The following is a 22,115-nucleotide window of genomic DNA, read 5'->3' on the forward strand; positions in this document are numbered from 1 at the left end:
TTATAAATACATCATGTCATCACTATCTTAACTGATCCTTGTACTTCATTACTATTACTTAATTATAACTCATGTTAAAATTCAGTTCTGAAAATTTAGATTTTGTATATTTTTGAAAAATACTTTTCATTTTATATTTAAAAAGGAATAGAAATGTCCTTGGATTATTCATTTTTGAATATACAGCTGATATTTACAAAAGAGTGAAATGCTAAAAGTGAAATATCTCGCACAAGTCGTGAGTTTAACTACTACTTTTCATCCATATTCAAAATACAAAAAAAAAAACATATGAAGGTAGGGTTAGAGGTAACTAGTCATTTCCTTTTCAGATTTTGATTGGTTAAGTGATCCATGATGTTGTTCCTGGTCTAGCTCCTAATCTAAAAAGTTCTAGTCTTTGTTTCCCTACACATGGAAAAGAGTGGGGTTAGATCAAAAAAGATCTAAGCAATGACTGAATACCTATAACTAGTCATCCCACACATGTACCATCTTTCCCTATTCTGAATGCATATCAAAAATAGTAAAGTACATTTTTAGTGTACAAATGAGGAAAAATTAGAAAACTATAATGTTAAAGGGATATAATATTTTTGATATGAAACCTTTTAGTATATCAAGTACAAGCATGTTAGGTTCACAAGGAATAGCTGCAAATCATAGAAAGTGGTTTATGGGTGTTACAAGCTCATGCTCAAACCTCATAAATGATACAAGAAAGTAGCTATTACAGAGGTACTAGAAAGAATGATATTACATACTAAGTTCAATGCAAGATTTTCATCAAGATTCAACTAAGAGGCTAGGCCAAAACAAAGGAAGGGTTTGAGTTGTTATTCAACAAAGAAGTTTGTGCAGAAGTAAACATAAGTTCCTATTATATATGTTAATGAAGCAACAAAGAAGAGTAAATAGTAAAGGAAAACACAAGAAAGGTGGTAAGAGGAGTGATATGGACATTTGAACAGGAGCATGCTCTTGGATTTGGAAAAGTTATAACTAATATTTGTGTGATTGTCATCGAGATCAAGTTTGGAGGTCTCTAGGTTCATGCTCCAACTGCTCCCACAAAATAATGCATTCAGTGATAGCTATTAAAATAGTTGGAGGCTCCAGTAGAACACATCATACTCCCTACTTTTGCATATGAACACATTGATTTTGTGGGCCCATTTTCTAGAAAGTTCCCTAAAGCAAAGATCTGGGTAGCACCAAGACAATGGAGTTGGTCAGTTAACCTGCTACTTGAGTTTTTTAGAATATTACATTCTAAAACACTAAAGGATGAAGATGAATAAACCCCATGGTTCAATTAGATTGAGTAGAAGGTTCTTAGTTCTCCTGAAGTCAGTACACTCTTACAACTTATTGTATGTATTAGAAGATTTATGATTCTAGGAGCATAGTTTTTGATAAAGGATTTGGACCTTATGTCAAGGTTGCATTTTACCATAAAAGATCTTGAACAGTACTAGTTATTGATGTAATCATATATGTGCATAAGAAGCCACTCAAAACAATTAATAGAAAGGCCCTATTAGGAGCAGCTAAGAATGGTTTAGTAGTGAAATTATTGAGCAAAGGGAAGTTAGTTCCAAATGAACCTATTGTTGACAATAAAGAGATCAAACAAAAAGGTTGGGAAAGAATAGTACTTCAAATACTGTTCTTAGCTCCTTCAAATTTGCTTGAACTATAGGAGACATTTAAGTAGATCTCACAGAAACTTATTATCTCTTCGATAATCAAAACACTAGTTTTTAGTAAAGTTCTAGAGAAGGTTAAAAATTGGGTTGATCGCATTTTAGCTAACTGGCCTTTCAAGAAAATCATTCCAACCCATTTTGTTGTACCAATATCTACTAGTCAATTTGATTTTAAGACTAAATTTGCATTCCTGGATGATTTTGCGAGCAAGAATCCCAAAGTGAGCTATGTTTATCCAAGTTCAAATAGCCTAGAAAACTTGAAAATAAATATGCTCAACATCATAAAGCAATAGTAGCCAAGCTGTTAACTATGGCAGTTCTAATTTAGAATAATTTCATAATACATTGCCATGATCAAGAAAACAAGCAGCAGAAAAACTCCAGGTATTCTAATCATAGTGGTAGCCAAGGGAAATACACAAAAACCCGTGTAATGGTGACCTTTAAAGGAAGATCTTCATTCAAATAGCAAATAGAAGTCAAGAGAAAGCAACAAGAGTTTTTAATACACTTGAAAATCATTATCAGCATTAGCATAAAATGGCAACTCTAAAATCATAATAGATCAAAGTGAATAGATCAGCCAACAAGAAATGCAATAAGGCTATAGGAACTTTAAATGAAAACTCAAATGATTTACCAGCAAATAAAATAAGCACAACATTAACTTCCACTGTGGTGGCTTCTAGTCACAGGTTTAATGAAATGAAAAGGAACCATGGCTTCAAAATCCCATCAAAGCCTTCAAATACAACATCAAGTGCAAGTAAGCATATTATGGTAAAATGCAAAGAAATGTGCCCATTTCAGTCATAAAATGCAATTTTGCAAAAGATCAATTCCAAAATAATGTAGACCTCATGGTGGCTTTCAAAGCCTAGCTATATTTTTCCCAATCTCTCCAATACAATACAAATGCAAAATGAGCAACTTTAGGGTTTTGAATGGTAAATACAATGCCCTCAATTGTTTTACATAAGCTTTGAAATCTAGTCATTTTGGCCTTCCTTTTGTACAAGCTGATAGTTTTATTTGCCATTTTTCATGTGGACGTGGGTGTTATGGCTAAGGGTAGTTTATTTAAATATGTTGAACTTTTCCTAATTTTTCCTATGTCTCATTTATGTCAAAGGAAACATTAATGATGTAATTATAAATCATTCAATATTTACTATCTTGATGCAAAATTAAGAGAGAGAAATTTATTCATAGATTATGGTCATTGAATTTAAATGTTACATGTGTCATAACTTGACCAAGTAGCTGGGTTAGTTTAGGAATGATTGGAGTAAACATAGGAACCTCTTGAGTCAATTTAGCATTCCTTGGTAAAATTTTGAGCTTGCCTTTGGTAGTTTGAGGCCATTTATTGGCATTTTGAGTCTTTTGAGAGTAGTTTTAGTGAGTCATAAGTCTCTTTATGACTTAGTGGACCTTTTTCAAACGTGAATCATCATTTTCAGTGATTATGACTCCTTTTTTAGAGGCATTTTCATGGATTCAACCCTAAGGGGTGTGTATTTAGTATTTTGAACTTTGACTTTGAAGGGAGTTCAAAATATGGAAAAAAGGGATTTTGTGACTTTTTTTCGGTGTCCTTAAGATATTTTTGTGTCTTTTGTAACTCAATTTTCTAAACAGATATATGGATTAGAGCATTTTAGAGCAGTTTTCTTCTAATTGATTACAAGCCTTTTATTTTCCTTGCAGTTTTATGTAAAAGCTCTGATTGATAAGATAAATTTGTGAGTTTTAGGACTCCTTTTTTTCTGTCTCAACCCTTACCAAATTGCAAGAATGTAAGTTTGTTTGCAGGTTACATTTTGTATCATTTCTTAAGATTTTTAAGTGAGATATTATCGTTTCCTTAGCTTTTCTTTCAAAAAAACCTCACTGTGAGCAAACCTTTACAATGTAGAAGTGTTTAAGTCATCGAGAAAATATTCCAAAGTAAATTTTCTCATGTATTTTGTATCCATATTTTAGTGTATCACCTAGTTCTCTAGTTTAGAATTTAAGATCTTAGGTTCATTTTAGTAGCTTCTATCCCTTTCCCATAAGTTCAAGTAAGTTTTCTAGAGTTATCAGTGATTATCCAATAGGAACCAACCTAGAATCTGGAGGTTTCATTTATAGTTACGCATTTCCCACATGCAAAAATGAATCCCATGTTAGACAAGATTGTTAAACTTGTTTAGTTTAGCAGGGTGCAAATTTTAACCTTAATAGTTTTGGCATGCCCGGTGGGACACAAACACAATTTTTTGAATATCTATTGTACTATACAACAGATAGAAATTTTTCAACCAGCTGAAAGGCTCAAAAAAAATTTATGAGAAAGACTCAGACTAGGATTTTTTCTTCTTTCGAGTATTTGCAACTAGAAACTCCCAAAAATGCACGAAAGAGCTCTTGCCAAGACTAAGCCAATAAAAAGGAGGCCACTTTCAGGTCCTTACATTTTTTTGTATAGTAGAAGAAATCAATCAATTCAAGGAGAGGTAAGGTGGTTAGCAAGTCCAACATTGAGAGTTGAATCATTTGAACTAGATATCCCTACTATTTCAGCTAACTACAACAAGTACAAGTTTTACTTCAGTAAGTATTAGTGCCTTAAATACACAAGTTGTTCCTACCAAGACCTCAGCACAATAGTAGCAAGTGCCATTACCAACTCCAATGGAAAGAAGATTTTCATTTGTGTCTTTCAATCAAGGAAGCCCCTTGAATTTTGCATAACATCACGACCTTTGGCCACTTTGAAGAGTTTACCATATTTCATTGGAGAAACTCAAACTACAGCATATGAGCATATTAGAGATGTTGCAACATTGTGTAATGTTCATCATATCACAGAGGAGGATGTTGCTATCAAGTTACTCATAGCTTCATTGAAAGGAACGACACTTCAATTGGTTCAGAAGCTTAGTTGTTGGCTCCATCAGTTCATGGGATGTTTTAGGAGATGCACTGACAAGGCATTTCAAAGATAAGTCAGATCACTTTTCTCTTGTTGAATAGCTCACAACAATAAAGTGTGCTCCCCAAGAGAAAATAGACTTCAACAATCGATTTCAGAGGACTTGGTCTAGAATACCTATCTTGGTAAGACCTTAAGTAGACCATGCATTTCTATATTTTTTCAAGAGTTTAAATAGTGACATTTCTATGATGATTCAATCAATTAGAGGTGTTTGACTGCATCAAGCATATGATATTGCTATTAGAGCTGAAAATAGCCTTATCCAAGTAGGGAAAATAGGCCCTAGGCCTGCAATGCCTATTTTTCTAGATATTCAACCAAATATGTCATTAGTAATCCTACCTTTTAATGTCTTACCTATTGTTCCAAGTGAAGAAATTATTGTAGCAAGCCCTTTACAAGAGCTACAGGAGATTAAAAATAGTCAACTCAAGATTGAGAACTTGATGCAAACCTTTAACAATGAGCTGGTAAATTTGAAGAAACATTAATTTCATGCTAGACAAACTTACCAATAGCAAAATCAAGACCAAATGCAAGCAAATAGGCAACCATATCAGGCTAATATAGCCGGTTATAGGCCAAATATTAATCAAAGACCATTTTGGCCTTATAACCCAACACCCTTGAATGTTGCTAATCTAGTGAAGGATATTGTACCTATGCAAAATAATCTGGTTGTAAATTTAGAGTGATGTTATCCCTACAATGAACCGCATAATCAATCTACTTGCACAAATGGAATGATAAATCAAGCTTTAATGGTGCAAAATATAGTCATGGATTAGTAGAATGTCACTGTTGATGTACCCAAACAACAACATAATATACATGCTTCTGAGACTACATTCCTTAACTGGTAGAGAGAGGAAATCTGTGCAGTAAATACTGACTCACCAATATTAGCAAACACTAGAGCAAAGAAGAGAGCTCTAGAAATAGAGAAAATGGCAAATAAAGGTAAAGGACCTACTACTAATGAGTCAATACCTACTACAGAGGCTAAAACCAGTACTCCCATCCCTGCAGTTAAAGAGAGTAATCTAAAACAAGCAGACCATGTTGTTGTTCCTTCACATCAAAGGCCACATTCTATTTTTCCATTCAGTATAGTTGACAATATGAAGAGAATGAACATGACTATGTCAATGTGGGATATCTTGGCTATTCTGGGGCAAATTGATATTCTAAGGCAAGCTCTATCTAATGAGATGACTCCTAAAGAAGCTCTAAATGAACTATGAAAAGTTGTATTGACAAATGTTGATCATAATGATGAAAGACAAGATAGTGGCATGGGAATCAGTAGTGAATCAAGGGTGTTAAGCCTTCACCTTTTTATCTTTCATTAATTATTGGTGATAAATTAGTCCATAACTGTATGGTTGATAGTGGAGCTACAACCTCTATCATGCCTAAAAAAGTAGTAGATCAATTAGGATTGAATTACCAGCCAATTGAAAAAGGAGTTGTACAACTTTATGGAACATATATTGGTACTATAGGCCTTACCAAAGATGCAAACCTTACCCTCCATGCATGTCCTAATTTTTCTATTCAGCAGGATGTATATGTAATAGATTTACCACCTTATTTTGCTATTTGTCTATCTAGAGATTTCACTACTAAGATTGGGGGCTATTTATCATCTGACTGGTCTCACATGCTATTTAGGACTAGGTATGGTATGAAGGTAACAATTAAGTCTAAATTGCTTACAAAAGATCACATAGAGCCATATGTACCTAGTGCCTTAAATGCAAATTTAGTTTCCTTTGATAAAGAAGACCATGATGGTGATTTTGAAGATAAAACTCATTTGGATGATATTCTAGATATCCTCCTCGATGAATGGGTAGTAAGTCATGCTGCTAAAAATCATCATTCAAAATTTTATAATGCTAGTTTAGGTAACTATGTTATTCATGAGCAAGATGCAGTCATTCCAAACTTAATCAAGTCAGAAAAGAAGATGGAGGAGGCACAAAATCAGTTATGGGAGATCTTTTTTGATGGGTCTAAGAGCAAAAATGGTGTTGGTGGTAGCGCTATGTTGGTATCACCTAGTGCTAAAAAGAACTATGTTGCTTTTTGTTTCTCTTTTGATTGCTCAAATAATGTTGCAAAATATGAAAGTTTGATTCAAAATTTGGAGTGGGAAAAGAAAAGAGGAGTTGAATGTATTAAGATATATGGGGACAAAGAACTCATTTTCAACCAAGTAAGAGTTATAAATGCAGCCAAAAATGACATTTTGAAGTTGTATAAACATTGAGTATGGGATATCATTGATAAGTTTTCTGCCTTCAATATTCTCTCTATTCCAAGAAGTCACAATTAGCAAGCTAATAGTCTTGTTGCAGTTGGTGCCCAATTTAATGTACCTGTAGAAATCAATAAGGAGAAAATCCAACAGCATGTCAAATTTTTAGTAAGACCCTTTGTTCTTGATAATAGCACTAATTGGCAAGTTTTTTATGGTGATGAACAAATACTCAGTTTTTTGTTGGAAGAAGATTTTTTTTGTTTCAAATCAGGATAAGTTGAAACAATATTATGATGGTTAAACAATCCAGCTTAAGTTTAATAAGCTTCCAAAGGGTTTGGTCACTTTGGAATCTATTTTTAGAAAAGATGATGAGTTAAGGAAGAATAAAACTGGTATGTAGGTAAAAGAAGAACACTATGAAAGTGTTGAAGTGGCTGAAGGCAAGTTTTTTAAGGTTGGTAAAGTCTATTTAGCAAGAGAAATCTGAGTTTGTTGAGTTATACAAAGAGTTTCCAAATGTATTTTCTTGGGACTATTCATATCTTGAAGGTTTTGATCTAGATATAGCTCAACATACTATTGAGCTATTTCCAAATGCTAAGCTCGTAAAGCAAAAATAGAGACCTATTAACCCCAAGTTAGAACCTTTGATGTTTACGTAATTGACCAAGTTAATTGAAAGAGCTATTATTTATGAGATTAAAGACACCAGCTAGGTTTCTAATTTGGTCCCAGTAAGAAAGAAAAATAGAGAAATCAAACTTTCTATGGATTTTAGGGATTTAAACAGAGCATCACTAAAAGATCATTACCTACTACCCTCAATGGAGCAAATACTCTAGGTTGTTGCTGGATCAACAAGGTTCTCTCTACTTGATGGTTTTTTAGGATACAATCAAGTATGAGTCAAAAAGGAAGACCAGTATAATATCGTTGACCACAAAATGGGGTACAATGGCTTATCAAAGAATGTCTTTTGGCTTATCAAATGTTGGTGCCACATTTCAGAGAGCAATGGACATGACCTTCAAAGGACTGTTGTATAAAATGGTTTAGTATATCTAGATGACATAACTATTTTTTTCAATAAATGTTAATGATCATTTCTTATTTACGGTTGGTTTTTGAGAGGTGTAGATAGTTTGGAATTTTGTTAAATCTTAAGAAATGTATATTTGTTGTTCATGAGGGTAAATTATTAGGTCACATCATATCAAAGGAAGGTATAATAGTTGATCTAAAAAGAGTTGAAGCAATTCTTGAGCTTCCCTTACCTAGCCACAAAAGGGGTTTCAAAGCTTCATTAGATGAATTAATTTTGTGAGAAGATTCATGCCTGATATTGCTACTTTACTTAAGCCTTTCACAACAATGCTTAAAAAGCATGCAGTTTTCACATGGACTAAAGAAGGTAAGTAGAGTTTTTAGCTGTTAAAAGAAGCTTATCATTAGCTCCAACCTTGGTTAACCCAGATTTCTCCAAAGACTTCATTTTATATGCATATGGATCTATTGATGCTATTTCAACTATTCTAGTTTAGAAAAATGATGAAGGGTATGAGTAGCCTATTGTTTTTTATAGCAAAGGGCTTGAAAGTTATGAGTAGCATTATAGTTTTGTTGAGAAGCATGCATTTTCAGTCATTAAAAGTCTCAAGAAGTTCATACATCTATTGTCAAACAACAAGGTGCACCTTATGGTCTCTCATCCTAGTGTTAAAGAGTTCTTTCTTAGTAAAGATGTTAATGAAAAATGTTCTAGGTGGATAACTAAAGTGATGGAATACAATGTTGGCATCAAAATTACTAAAGTGGTGAGAGGTAAAGGGTTGTGTGAGCATATGATAGACTACTCATCTAAAATTTCCACTAAAAAGGGAGCAAATTCAGCTTGTTCAAATGATGTTTTAACTATTTTTTATGAAGATTTATTGTTTAATGGTGATGAAAATATTGCAAAAGTACAACCAGCTAGCTGGTTGTAGGAAATGATCCATATTTTACAAACTGGAGAGTGTCCTCTGCTACTTGATAGAGCTAAACAAAGATATTTCAAGATACAATCAATACCCCATGTCTTAAGTAATGATGTTTTTTTTAGAAAAGACATGAATGGCGTTCTACTTAGGTGTATTGATGACAATCAGACCAGCAAGTTTTTAGAGCAATTTCATGAGGCAGGGGGCCATTTTTTACCTAAGACAATAGCCTATAAAATCATGAGGGTTGGGTATTTTTGGCCTAATCTATTCAAAGATGTCCATGCTTAGGCAAGAAAATGCAAGCAATGTGTCTTGTTTATAGGAAAAGAAAGGTTGGTTGTTATGCCTTTACAACCCATTTTGGTTGAATAGCCATTCATGAGATGGGGAATTGATTTTGTGGGACCAGTAAATCCTCATTCTAGCACTGGTCACGAATGGATCCTAACTACCACAGATTATTTCACTCATTTGGACAGAGGTTGTTGTGCTAAGGGAAGCAAATGAAAGTTTTGTTCTAAGTTTCTATGATGAATTGGTCACATAGTTTGGGGTTCCTAAATCAATTATCTCTAATAATGCCTTAACATTTGTGCGTGCTAGAATAGCTAAATGGGATTTGAGAAATGGCATTTACTTGAACACTTCATCAAATTATTGCCCTCAAGGTAAAGGTTTAGCTAAAAGTACTAATAAGAATCTACTACAAATAACCAAAAGAACATTGGAGGAGAATAATCAGGATTGGAACGCAAAGTTGAGATCAGCCTTATGGTTGGATAGAGTTACCCCCAAGCATATTCTTTGAAATTCTCCCTATGTTCTAGTCTATGGAAAAACAAGAAGGTTACCTATTTCCACTGAGTTTCCTTCACTTGAGTTGGTTGATCAATTACTATTGTTTGAAAAAGATGATCCTCTAAGCCTGAGATATGCTAAATTGACTAAATTGGAGGAAGAAAGAGGGAAAGCATTACAAATAATAGAGTACCAGTAGCTGCAAGCTAGCTGCAAGCTAAGCGTACTTTTGACAAAAGGGCAATAGCAAGATAATTTAAGGAGGGTGATCTAGTTTTGAAGTGGGATGTTTTGAAGAGCAGGTCAAGGCATCATAATGAGTTTGATCATAAATGGGCTGGTCCATTTCTAATTTTTGATGTAAGGAGCACAATGCATTTCAGCTAGTTACAATGGAGGGAGATGTTTTACCAATCCTTGTGAATGGGATTCATCTCAAGCCATGTTTTGAGGTATGAACTGTTAGTCCTATCTTGTATATATTAGCTTAGTTTTCCTGTTTTCAATAAGTGCATCTACATTTTAGTTGAGTTTTCTTGAGTGTTGTCCAAGTGCATGTCAGTATTTGTTTTCTTTCCTAGGTTAGTTTGTTTTTTTCCTTAGGCTTTAGGTTGATCAAGTTGCTAGTTTGTGTTGTTAAGCATTCATAATTTTCCCATCTCATTCATGTAGGCATCAATACATGTGTTTAAATGCCTAAGCATACCTAGTATAAACATTCGTACACATATACATAATGTTGTAGTTGCTCAAGTCATGTTGTCAACTATACATACATGCATATCCACTACTCTTATGCATTCATTCAAATACACACATTCATTCATACATAACTAAAATGATCAAATTATGAAGGTTTTGGCTTTTAAAGCTACTACTTGAGTTTGACCATGCATATCAGTCAACCTAATAAGATTCTTAAATCCTATTCAGCTCACATACATGCATTCAAAACTCAACCAACAACTTTAGAAGTTGTGGCGTGTGAGGTCTAGGTGCTAGGATGCATAAATTGAGACCCCGTGCCATATGGATAAGGCAACTAGTCAAATGTCTAGCAAGCAAACAATCAGCAAGAGGTCACCAAAACTGTTACTTAATTTTAACTCATGTTAAAATTCAAATCTAAAAATTTAGATTTTGTATTTTTCTAAAAAATACTTTTCATTTTATATTTACAAAGGAATAGAAATGTCGTTGTATTATTCATTTATGAATATACAACTGATATTTACAAAAGAGTGAAATGAATTGAAATGCTAAAAGTGAAATATCTCACACAAGCTGAGAGTTTAACTACTACTTTTCATACATATTCAAAATATGAAAAAATAATGCATATGAAGGTAGGGTTAGAGGTAACCAGTCATTGCCTTTTCAGCTTTTGACAGGTTAAGCGATCCATGATGTTGTTCCTGGTCTAGCTCTTCATCCACCAAGTTTCGGTCTTTGTTTCCCTGCACATGGAAAAGAATGGGATTAGATCTTGAAAGATCTAAGAAATGACTGAATACCTATAACTAGTGATCTCATACATGTACCGTCTTTCCCTATTCTAAATGCATATCAAAAATAGTAAAGTACATTTTTAGTGTACAAATGAGGAAAAATTAGAAAAATATAATGTTAAAGGGACATAATATTTTTGATATGAAACCTTTCATTATATCAAGTACAAGAATGTTAGGTTCACAACGAATAGCTACAAATCATAGAAAGTGGTTTATGGGTGTCACAAGCCCATGCTCAAACCTCATAAATGATACAAGAAAGTAGCTACTACAAAGGTATTAGAAAGAATGATATTACATACTAAATTCAATGCAAGATGTTCATCTAGATTTAACTAAGAGGCTAGGCCAAAACAAAGGAAGGGTTTGAGTTGGTATTTAATAAAGAAGTTTGTGCAGAAGTAAACATAAGTTCTTGTTACATCCGTTTATGAAGCAACAAAGAAGAGTAAACAGTAAGGAAAAACACAAGCAAGGTGGTAAGATGAGTGATATGGACATTTGAACAGGAGCAAACTCTTGGCTTTGGAAAAGTTATAACTAATATTTGTGTGACTATCATCAAGCTCAAGTTTGAAGGCCTCTGGTTCATGCTCCAGTTGCTCCCACAAAAGAATGCATTTAGTGACAACTATTGAAAGAGTTGGAGGCTCCAATAGAACACATCATTCTCCCGACTTTTGCATATGAACACATTGATTTTGTGGACCCATTTTCTAGAAAGTTCCCTAAAGCAAAGACATGGGGAGCACCAAGACAATGGAGTTGGCCAGTTAACCTGCCACATGAGTTTTTTGGAATATTTCATTCTAAAACACTTAAGGATGAAGATGAATCAACCCCAAAGTTTAATGAGATTGAACAGAATGTTCTTAGTTCTCCTGAAGTTAGTACACTCTTACAAATTATTGTATGCATTAAAAAATTTATGATTCTAGGAGCACAGTTTTTGAGAAAGGATTTGGACCTTATGTCAAGGTTGCATTTTACCATAAACAATCTCAAAAATTACTGGTTATGAATGCAGTCATATATGTGCCAAAGCAGCCACCTAAAATAATTAATAGAGAGACCCTATTAGGAGTAGCTAAGAATGGTTTAGGAGTGAAATTATTGAGCAAAGGGAATTTAGTTCCAAATTAACCTATTGTTGACAATAAAGAGATCAGACAAAAAGGTTGGGAAAGAATGGTACATCAAATATTGTTCTTAGCTCCTTCAAATTTTCTTGAACTATAGGAGGCATTTAATTATATCTCACAAAAACTCATTGTCTCTCTAATAATCAAAACACTAGTTTTTAGTAAAGTTATAGAGAAAGTTAAAGATTGGGTTGATTGCATTGTAGCTGATTAGCCTTTCAAGAAAATCATTCCAGCCCACTTTCTTGCACCAATATTTGCTAGTCAATTTGATTTTGATTTTAAGATTGCATTTTCATTCCTAGATGATTTTGTAACTAAGAAACCCAGAGTAAGATCTTTTTATCCAAGTTCAAATAGCCTGAAAAACTTGCAGATAAATATGCTCAGCCTCATAAAGCAACAATGACCAAGCCGTTAACTATGGTGGTTCTAATTTAGAATAATTTCAGAATACATTGCCATGATCAAGAAAACAAGCAACAGAAAAACTCCAAGTATTCTAATCATAGTGGCAGCCAAGAGAAATACACAAAAACCTATGTAATGGTGACCTTTAAAGGCGGATCTTCAAAATGAAAACTCAAATGAGTTACCAGCAAATAAAACAAACAACATTACCTTCCACTACGACAGCATCCAGTCACAGGTTTAATGAAATGAAAAGGAACCATGGCTCCAAAAACCCATCAAAGCCCTTATTTAGAGGTAGCCAAAGACAAAAAACCATCAAAACCTTCAAATATGGCATCAAGAGAAAGTAAGAGTATTGTGGAAAAATGCAGAGAAAAATGCCCATTTTAGTCATAAAATGCAGTTTTGTAGAAGATCAATTCCAAAAAAATGCAGACCTCATGGCGGCTTTCAAACCCTATCCTCATTTTTCACAATCTCTCCAATACAATACAAATGCGCAATGAGAAACTTTAGGGCTGTGAATGGTAAATATAATGCCCTCAATCATTTTACATAAGCTTTGAAATCTGATCATTTTGGCCTTCCTTTTTTACAAGCTGATAGTTTTATTTGTCATTTTTCATGTGGACTTGGGTGTTATGGCTAAGGGTAGTTTATTTAAATATGTTGAACTTTTCCTAATTTTTCCTAAGTCCCATTTATGTAAAAGGAAATATTAATGATGTAATTATAAATCATTCAATATTTACTATTTTGATGCAAAATTAAGAGATGGAAATTTATTCATAGATTATGGTCATTGAATTTAAATGTTACATGTTTCATAACTTGACCAAGTAGCTGGGTTAGTTCTAGAATGATTGGAGTAAACATAGGAACCTCTTGAGTCAATTTAGGATTCCTTGGTCAAATTTTGACCTTGTCTTGGTAGTTTGAGGTTGTTTATTGACATTTTGAGTCTTTTGAGGGCAGTTTTAGTGAGTCATAAGTCTCTTTATGACTTAGTGGACCTTTTTCAAAAGTGAATCATCATTTTCAGTGATTATGACTCCTTTTTTAGAGGGATTTTTCATGGATTCAACCCTAAGGGGTTTGTATTTACTATTTTGAACTCTAATTTTGGAGGGAATTTAGAATATGCCAAAAATGGATTTTGTTACATATTTTCTAGTGTCCTTAAGATATTTTTGTGTCTTTTGTAACTCAATTTTCTAAATAGGTATATGAATTAGAGCATTTTGGAGCAATTTTCTTCTGATTGATTACAAGAATTTTCTTTTCCCTATGGTTTTGTTTAAAAGCTCTAATTGATAAGATAAATTTGTGAGTTTCTGGACTCCTTTGTTTCTATCTCAACCCTTACCAAATTCCAAGAATGTAAGTCTGTTTGTAGGTTACATTGCGTGTCATTTCTTAGGATTATTAAGTGAGATATTATTGTTTCCTTAGCTTTTCTTTCAAAAAAACCTCATTGTGAAATATTTATGCAAACCTTTGCAAAGTAGAATTGTTTAAGTCATGGAGAAAATATTCCAAAGTAAAGTTGTTCATGTATTTTGTATCCATATTTTGGTGTATCACCTAGTTCTTGTTTAGAGTATAAGATCTTAGGTTTATTTCAATAGCTTCTATCCCTTTTCCCATAAGTTCAAGTAAGTTTTCTAGAGTTATTAGGGATTATCCAATAGGAACAGGCCTAGAATCTAGAGGTTTCATTTCTAGTTACACATTTCCCACATGCAGAAATAAATCCCATGTTAGGCAAGATTGTTAAACTTGTTTAGTTTAACAAGGTGTAAATTTTAGCCTTAGCAATTACATAATCATAACTCAACTTTTCCTCTATGTTCTTTTGTTACATCTTATTAATCAAATCCTCTTCATCAATCAACTAAGTGATAATACTTGAATCTTATAAGCATTTGTCTTACCATCAAATAGCAGGTTTGACATCAATGACAAAACAATGATTGAAATACATAGTCTTCTTCAACAATGATCTTTTCAATTAGATCTCAACAATCTCCCTCTTTGGAATTGATGGAAAACCAAACTAATCAACTAAATCCATCAAATGATGAACATCTGGTCCAACCAAACTGACTAGGTTAAAATACTAAGACAATACCAAAAAGAAAACTTATATCAAAATTTCTGCCTCTATCAGCAACTTTCATCTTCTGATTAGGTTTCAAAACTCTTTCTTATAACTCCCTTTGAGTTCCTTCTTGTATCTTCCTCTTACTAGGTATATTAGGATTTCTCCCTCTTTCTTACATTCTTTTCTATCTTTTTCAGCATACATGTGTTTTCTTTTGATATGCTGATCAATAACACTCTTCATCTCTTTGACAATAATCTCTTCATATCTCCCTTTGATATACTTTCTCTTATGATGATCAGTCTAATGTTCTTTTCTCCTTTCTAATCAGTGGAATATCTCTCTATCTTTTCTAGCTCTTGATTAATATCTCCTTATCTGTTCTAGATCTTGATCAGTAGAATATCTCCCTCTTTGACAACAATGGCAAAGACATATATCTTTTCATCTTAAACATGTAAATATAGGCTTTTGCAGTTTCTTCAATTTCTCCCTCTGTCACCTTGTTTGTGACTGATTTGAAGTTTTATCTCTATGATTATTTTAGGTAGCTCCTAAGTAAGATCCACTGCATCAATTGGTAGCATATGACAATCAACTTGTTTGATGTAGGGCACTCCTCTTTTTATCTAGATAGCCTTTGATAGGGGTATCACCCCTAATTTACCTCTTAGATACTCATGAGCATCCTTAGGTAATGGTTTTATGTAGATATCAACAATTTTCTCCTTTGTGTTAACATATTCCATCTTCACCTCTTTCTCTTGAACTAACTCTCTCAAGTAATGATACTTGATTGCAATATGCTTTGTCTTTGTGTGCATCACTAGATTCTTTGACATATTGATAGAACTAAAATTATCACAATAAAGTATCACTAGTTCTATGATTTCTTCCTTCATTCCTTTGAGTAGTTGTTTGATCTATACAATGTTTGTGCAATTTACAATAGCAACAACATATTCAGCTTCAACAATAAATTGTGAAGTGCAACTTTGTTTCTTGTTGGTCCATGTAACTAGTCTCTTGCCTAAGAAAAATGCTCCTCCATTAGTGCTCTTTCTATCATCAATATTTCCAGCTAAATTAGCATCAATGTAGGCTCTCAATTCAAACTTTTCATTCTTCTTGTATTGTATACCAAACTCTTCTATTCCTTTTAGATATCTCATTATTCTCTTTACAACCATTAAATGATTCTCCCTGGGATTAGCAAAAAATCTTGCAACTATCCCTACAGATAATGCAATATCAGGTCTACTATGTACTACATATTAAAATTTTCCAATCATAGACCTGTTTAATGTTTGATTCACCTCAGCTGAGTCATCATTCTTTGACAACTTGTATCCTATCACCATACGTGTACTCACTAGTTTGGAATTCTCTAATCCAAAAGTTTTCAATATTTTCTTGACATACTTTGACTATGTGATTTATATACCATATTTCATCTAATATACTTGGAAACCCACAAAAAATTTGATATTTCCAAACATAAACATTTCAAATTCTGGCTTCATCTGATTTGCAAAAGCCTTACATAAAGCATCTTGACCTCCAAATATGATATCATCAACAAATATTTTAGATAACAAAATACCTTTTTCTTTCTCTATCTTTACGTATAGATTGTTGTTATCATCAGTCCTTTCAAATCCAATCTTCACAAGATAATTATGAAGTCTCTCATACCATACTCTTGGTGCTTGTTTCAAACCATATAGAGCTTTGTGCAATCTACATGCCATGTTCTTATTGTTATCATCAACAAAAACTTATGGTTGTTCTATGTAAACTTGTTCCTCTAATATGCCATTTAGAAATGTAGATGTATCATCCATCTGATAAAATTTGAAACCTTTGTATGTAGCATAAGCAAGTAGAGTTCTTACTCCTTCCAATCTAGCAATAGGGGAAAATGTCTCTCCATAGTCAATTCCTTCTTCTTGTGCATATCCCTTCCAAACTAATCTTGCTTTTTTTTTGTGACTTCACCATTTTCATCTAGCTTGTTTCAGAATACCCACTTGGTACCAATCACATGTTTGTCTTCTGGTCTAGGAACTAGACTCCATGTTTTTTTTTTTCTCTATTTGGTCAATCTCTTCTTCCATGGCTTTGTACCAATCAACATCTTCTAGTGCATTTTTACTGTTTTGAGCTCCTTCAAGCTTAGTAAACATGTTCCACTTCTCAATCTATTTATTGTCATTGTTCCAACATCCTTATCTCCAATGATTTGAGCAACGAGATGATCTATTTTGACATACTTAGACAATCTTGGTTCAACTCTTGTTTCTTTTTTATTAGGTATCTCGACATCTCTTCCATGCATACTAATATTAGAATTAGAATGTGCATCCATTTCATTCTATAACTTGACATTTGAATGGAGCTTGATTCCTGAATGCAACACATCATTCATAGGGTGTGACTCAATAGTCATTGTAACTTGCTGTTGATTTGTAACTTGATTTGTAGCATCTTCTTCAACAGGCATTCCTTCATAGAATTATACAAATGATTTATATTCTTCTGACTTTTTCATAGGTTCAACTTCATGTACTTGTGTATATTCATCAAAATTCACATGTGTGATTTCCACAATTATGTTAGTGTTAGTATTCAAACACTTATAAGCTTTACTTCTTGTGGATTATCTTAGGAATATGCCTTCTTCACTTTTTGAATCAAGCTTCCCTTTCCTAACATCTTTAAGAATGTAACCCTTACTTCCAAATACCTTAAAGTATTTTACATTGGGTGGATATCCATACCATAGTTCAAAAGGTGTTGAATGAGTACCTTTCTTGATTTACACATGGTTCAAGGTATATACAATTGTACTTACAACTTCTTTCTAGTATGTTAGAATAACATTCTTCTCCATCATGAGTGTTCTAGCACAATCCATTATAGATCTATTTCTCCTTTCAGCTATTCCATTTTGTGGAGGGGTTCTAAGGGAAGATGTCTTTCTTTTGATTCCTTTGTCATTACAAAACATCTCAAATTGATTTGATGTAAATTATCCTCCTCTGTCAGATCTCAAACATTTTAAACTTTTACCTGTTTTCTTTTCAACTCTTGCCAAGTACCACTTAAACATTTGAAAAGCATTAGACTTCTATTTTAAAAACATAACTATCATCATCCTAGAATAATCATCAAAAAATAGCATTATGTACTTATATCCCTTGTAGCTTTGCACTTCAATCGGTCCACACAAGTTAGTATGAACAATCTCTAGTAATCCTTTAGAGGTATAAATTTTACTCTTAAAACTTGACTTTGTCATTTTGTCTAGCTAACATTGTTTGCACACTACATTATGTTGGAAATATGATTGAAAAAAATTATTGTTGAAGATCAAAGAGGAATTTGGTTGATAAAATTTGGTTGATAAAGAATGTTTTCAATCATTTTTTTGTCATTGATGTCAAACCTACTATTTGTAGGAATGACAATTGCTTATAAGATCCAAGTACTATCACTTAGTTGATTGATGAAGAGGATTTCATCAACAAGATGTAACAAGAGCACCTAAGGTAAATGTTGAGCTATAATTTTGTAATGAAGTGCAAGGATCAGTTAAGACAATGGTTAAATGATGTATTGGTAACATACTTGAAGAAATAGAGGATGGTCACACTTGGAAACATTAGAAGTATAAGTTAGAACAAGGTTAACTACAAAGCTTAAACTAAGTTCAACAGATTTTCAGTTGGAGCTGAGCATCAGAAAATCTAGTGTGTGCCGAGTGAAGTTTAGGTGCTGAGAAAACTTCAGGTGCTGAGCATCAAAAAATATTAGTAGGTGTCGAGTGAACTGCAAGTGTCGAGCATCAGTAAAACATAGTTGGTGCCGAGTAACATAGTATGTGTTGAGCACCAAAATTTCAATAGTGTCGAGCTGCTACATTATTGGAAATGACAAAGATTCGCCAAATCTAAGCTAACAAAGTTGTTACCTTGAATTTTGTGAACCAGTTGGAGGATAACGATGATGAGCTAGTGGCACTGAATTCTATGTAAACCATTTTTGAGTGAATTGAAGAGGATTTGTCATGACGTTTCTAGAAGAAAAAAAATATGTGTTAGATTCAATGAATCCTACCTAATCAATACAAATTGAAATTAAAGGAGGGAAGAATCGAGTGGGAAAAAAGTCCTAGATTTCTATTTAAGGAATCATAGATTAAGAAGCAAGAGTTGCTAGAGTGCCAAATTGTGAAGTGGTTGAAAGGGTGTCAAGAAGAAGACATGTAGGAGAAGGAAGAAGAGAGCACAGAGACTCTACTTTGATAAGTGGTCAGAGAGAGATAATTGCACTGGTACATTGAGCATGGAGACTCAAGGAGACTAAGCTTGAAAGGAGGGCAAGCTGTTAAGAGTTGTAGAGATTGAAAGCCAGGCAATGATATGAGCTAAAAAGTGATCTAAAATCTGCAAGTTGAGTCGTATTTTGTAATTAGGTCAAAACCCCTTATTGTTACTCTCTAGCAATTATATTAGTTAGGGTAAGAGAAAATCCTATGGACTTAGGTTGGTTTAATAGCTATTTGTAAATCCTTTAACAGGGTGGCATTCCAAGTGAATGTTCTAAAGTCCTCTAACCAAGCCCACTTCTAATAAGCTGGTTAAATCCTTTAACTAGGTCACATTTAACTATGTGTTGTAGCCTTTAATAAGGCAAGCCTTTCACATGGCATCACTTCAGAAGAGTGAGAATTGAGTAGCATGTTACTGGTGGTTTTTCACAAATTGAGTTTTCACATAAATCACTGTGTTATGTGTTGATCTTTTTATGTGCTATGCTTGCATGTTGATTTATAGTAACTTGCTAAATAGGAAAGTTAATTCTTGGATGAATGAAAAAGTTTGATTGGCACACTTTACTTGATGAAAATTTTGAAGTAGGACATTTGGACCTTGAATAACTGATTCACCCCCCCCTCTTAGTTATTCTAAAAAATTTCTAACAATTTGTATCAAAGCCATCTATTGATTTAGTTTCAAGGTACTAGAAGTAGGAAGATCAAGATGTCCAAGAGAGAAGTTCCCAAGCTCAACAAAGACAAAACTGCACCTTGGATCAATAGGTGATTATGCAAAAACATCAATTGGAACAGAACATATAGACCCAGCTGGACCTCTTACTGTAGATGATTTGACCAAAAGGAAGGAACACAATTAGGCAATGCTGGAGATTGCCTCTACACTCAGTTATGCTAAATTTGATGACATCAAGGGATGTGACACTACATTCAAGATGTGGAAAGCCCTATCATATATCTATGGAGGAGATCAAAATGTTTAGAGAGAAAAGAGAGAAAGTCTCAGAGGAAAGTTTGATGATGTGAAAATGGAAGAAGGTGAAAATGCTACTCAATATGTTGCTAGAATGAAAGAAGTGGTAAGTGCAATAAGAAGTTTGGGTGGTCAATTGGAAGAAGAGACTATTAATAGAAAATACTTGAGGACCCTACTTCCTATCTATGGTATTAGAGTTTCAGCCACCCAAGAGCTAAGGTGTGTACAAGGAAACACACTAACCTTTGAAGGAATAGTGGGAAGACTTACTTCATTTGAACTATCCAATTTTGACACTTACAGACCTGAGAACCTTGAATTTTCTTTCAAGGCGAAGCTAACATTAAAAGACATTGAGGAGGTGACATCAAGAAAGAAGAGTAGAAATGAAAATATGCATCTAGTGACAGTAGCACAGATGAGGAAGATGTGGAATAATTGGAAGCACTGCTGGCTAGGAGATTTCATAGAGGCAAAGGTAAATTCAAAGGTAAGTTTCCTATCATGTGTTTTAATTGCAATGAAGTAGGACATATTGTTGCAAGATGTACACAAAGGAAAAACTACAAAGAAGGAAACAAGTACAAGAACAAGAGCAAAGATGATAATAGAGATTACAAGGACAAAGGCAAAAGATGCTACATTGTTGAAGAACATTCTGATGAGAATGATGATGAAGTAATCTATGTAGCTATGAAGAATGAATCAGAAGAAGATGAAGCAATAGCATTGGTAATCTGTGTGAACAATAATGATAAGTGGATCATAGATAGTGGATGCTCACATCACATGACATGAGACAAAAGTAAGTTCATTACCTTTACTCAGTATGATGGAAACAGTGTTAGATTCAGTAATGATGCTCCATGTCAAATCAAAAGAAAAGGTTCCATTAAACTTACAGAGAAAATTTCATGTGATAATCCATACTATGTTGAAGGGTTGAACTACAATTTGTTGAGTGTATCAAAGTTAGGCAATGTAGGTTGAAAAGTAGAATTTGGAAACAAAACTGTCAGAATCTATGACACTGATAGAAATCTGATAGGAAAAGGTGAACAAACTAGGATTAACCTATTTCACCTAGAGATGGAAGATGCAACTTGTCTTGTTGTTAGACTTGATGATGTGTGGTTGTGGCACAAAAGATTGTGTCATGTTAATTTTGACAATTTGATCAGCATTAGCAAAAAGAAGAAAGTCAGAGGTTTGCCTAAACTGAAGAAGCCTGAAAATACAATGTGCAAACAATGTCAACTAGGAAAGATGACTAAGTCTAGTTTCAAGAGAAAAACCTACACTTCCAAAGAAGTACTAGAGTTAGTCCATGTAGACTTATGTGGTCTAATAGAAGTGAAAAGCTACCTAGGAGACAAATAAATAATGCTATTTGTAGATGACTATTCAAGGATGATGACTGCTATGTTTTTGAAGAAAAAATCTAATGCATTTCAAATGTTCAAGTGGTATTTGGCCAAAGTTGAGAAGGAAATAGGAAAGAGTTTGAAATGCCTAAGATCAAACAGAGGAGGAGAGTATACATCAAAAGAATTTGAGATATTCTGCAGTGAAAAAGGTATCAAAAGGCAAACATCAGCAACAAGAACTCTACCATAGAATGGCATTACTAAAATAAGAAATAGATCAGTGATAGATTGTGCTAGAACCTTGATGATGGAGAAAAATGTTGCTCTAAAGTACTAGAGAGAAGTTGTAAGTACTATTGTTTACACCCTGAATAGAGTCCAAGGCAAGAAAGGTACAAATGCAACACCTTTTGAACTACGGTATGTTCATTCACCTAATATAAAAAATTTCAAAGTCTTTGGTTGTAAATGCTATATTTTTAAAGACACTAGAAATGGAAAGTTTGATACAAAGAGTG

At 33.5% G+C, this 22,115-nt stretch overlaps 2 pseudogenes; both read left to right on the plus strand.

The window, feature by feature from the left end:
* Positions 1-2,005, plus strand: part of LOC149580351 (uncharacterized) — a 41,218-nt pseudogene extending 39,213 nt beyond the window's left edge.
* A 6,291-nt stretch (positions 2,006-8,296) lies between these two features.
* On the plus strand, positions 8,297-12,806 carry LOC149580352 (uncharacterized; annotated as a pseudogene).
* Positions 12,807-22,115: the final 9,309 nt, after the last annotated feature.

This window comes from Cupressus sempervirens, chromosome 1 (genome assembly GCF_028749045.1).
Source record: "Cupressus sempervirens isolate cs-2001-9-10 chromosome 1, ASM2874904v1, whole genome shotgun sequence".
In the NCBI taxonomy this organism is placed as follows: Eukaryota; Viridiplantae; Streptophyta; class Pinopsida; order Cupressales; family Cupressaceae; genus Cupressus; species Cupressus sempervirens.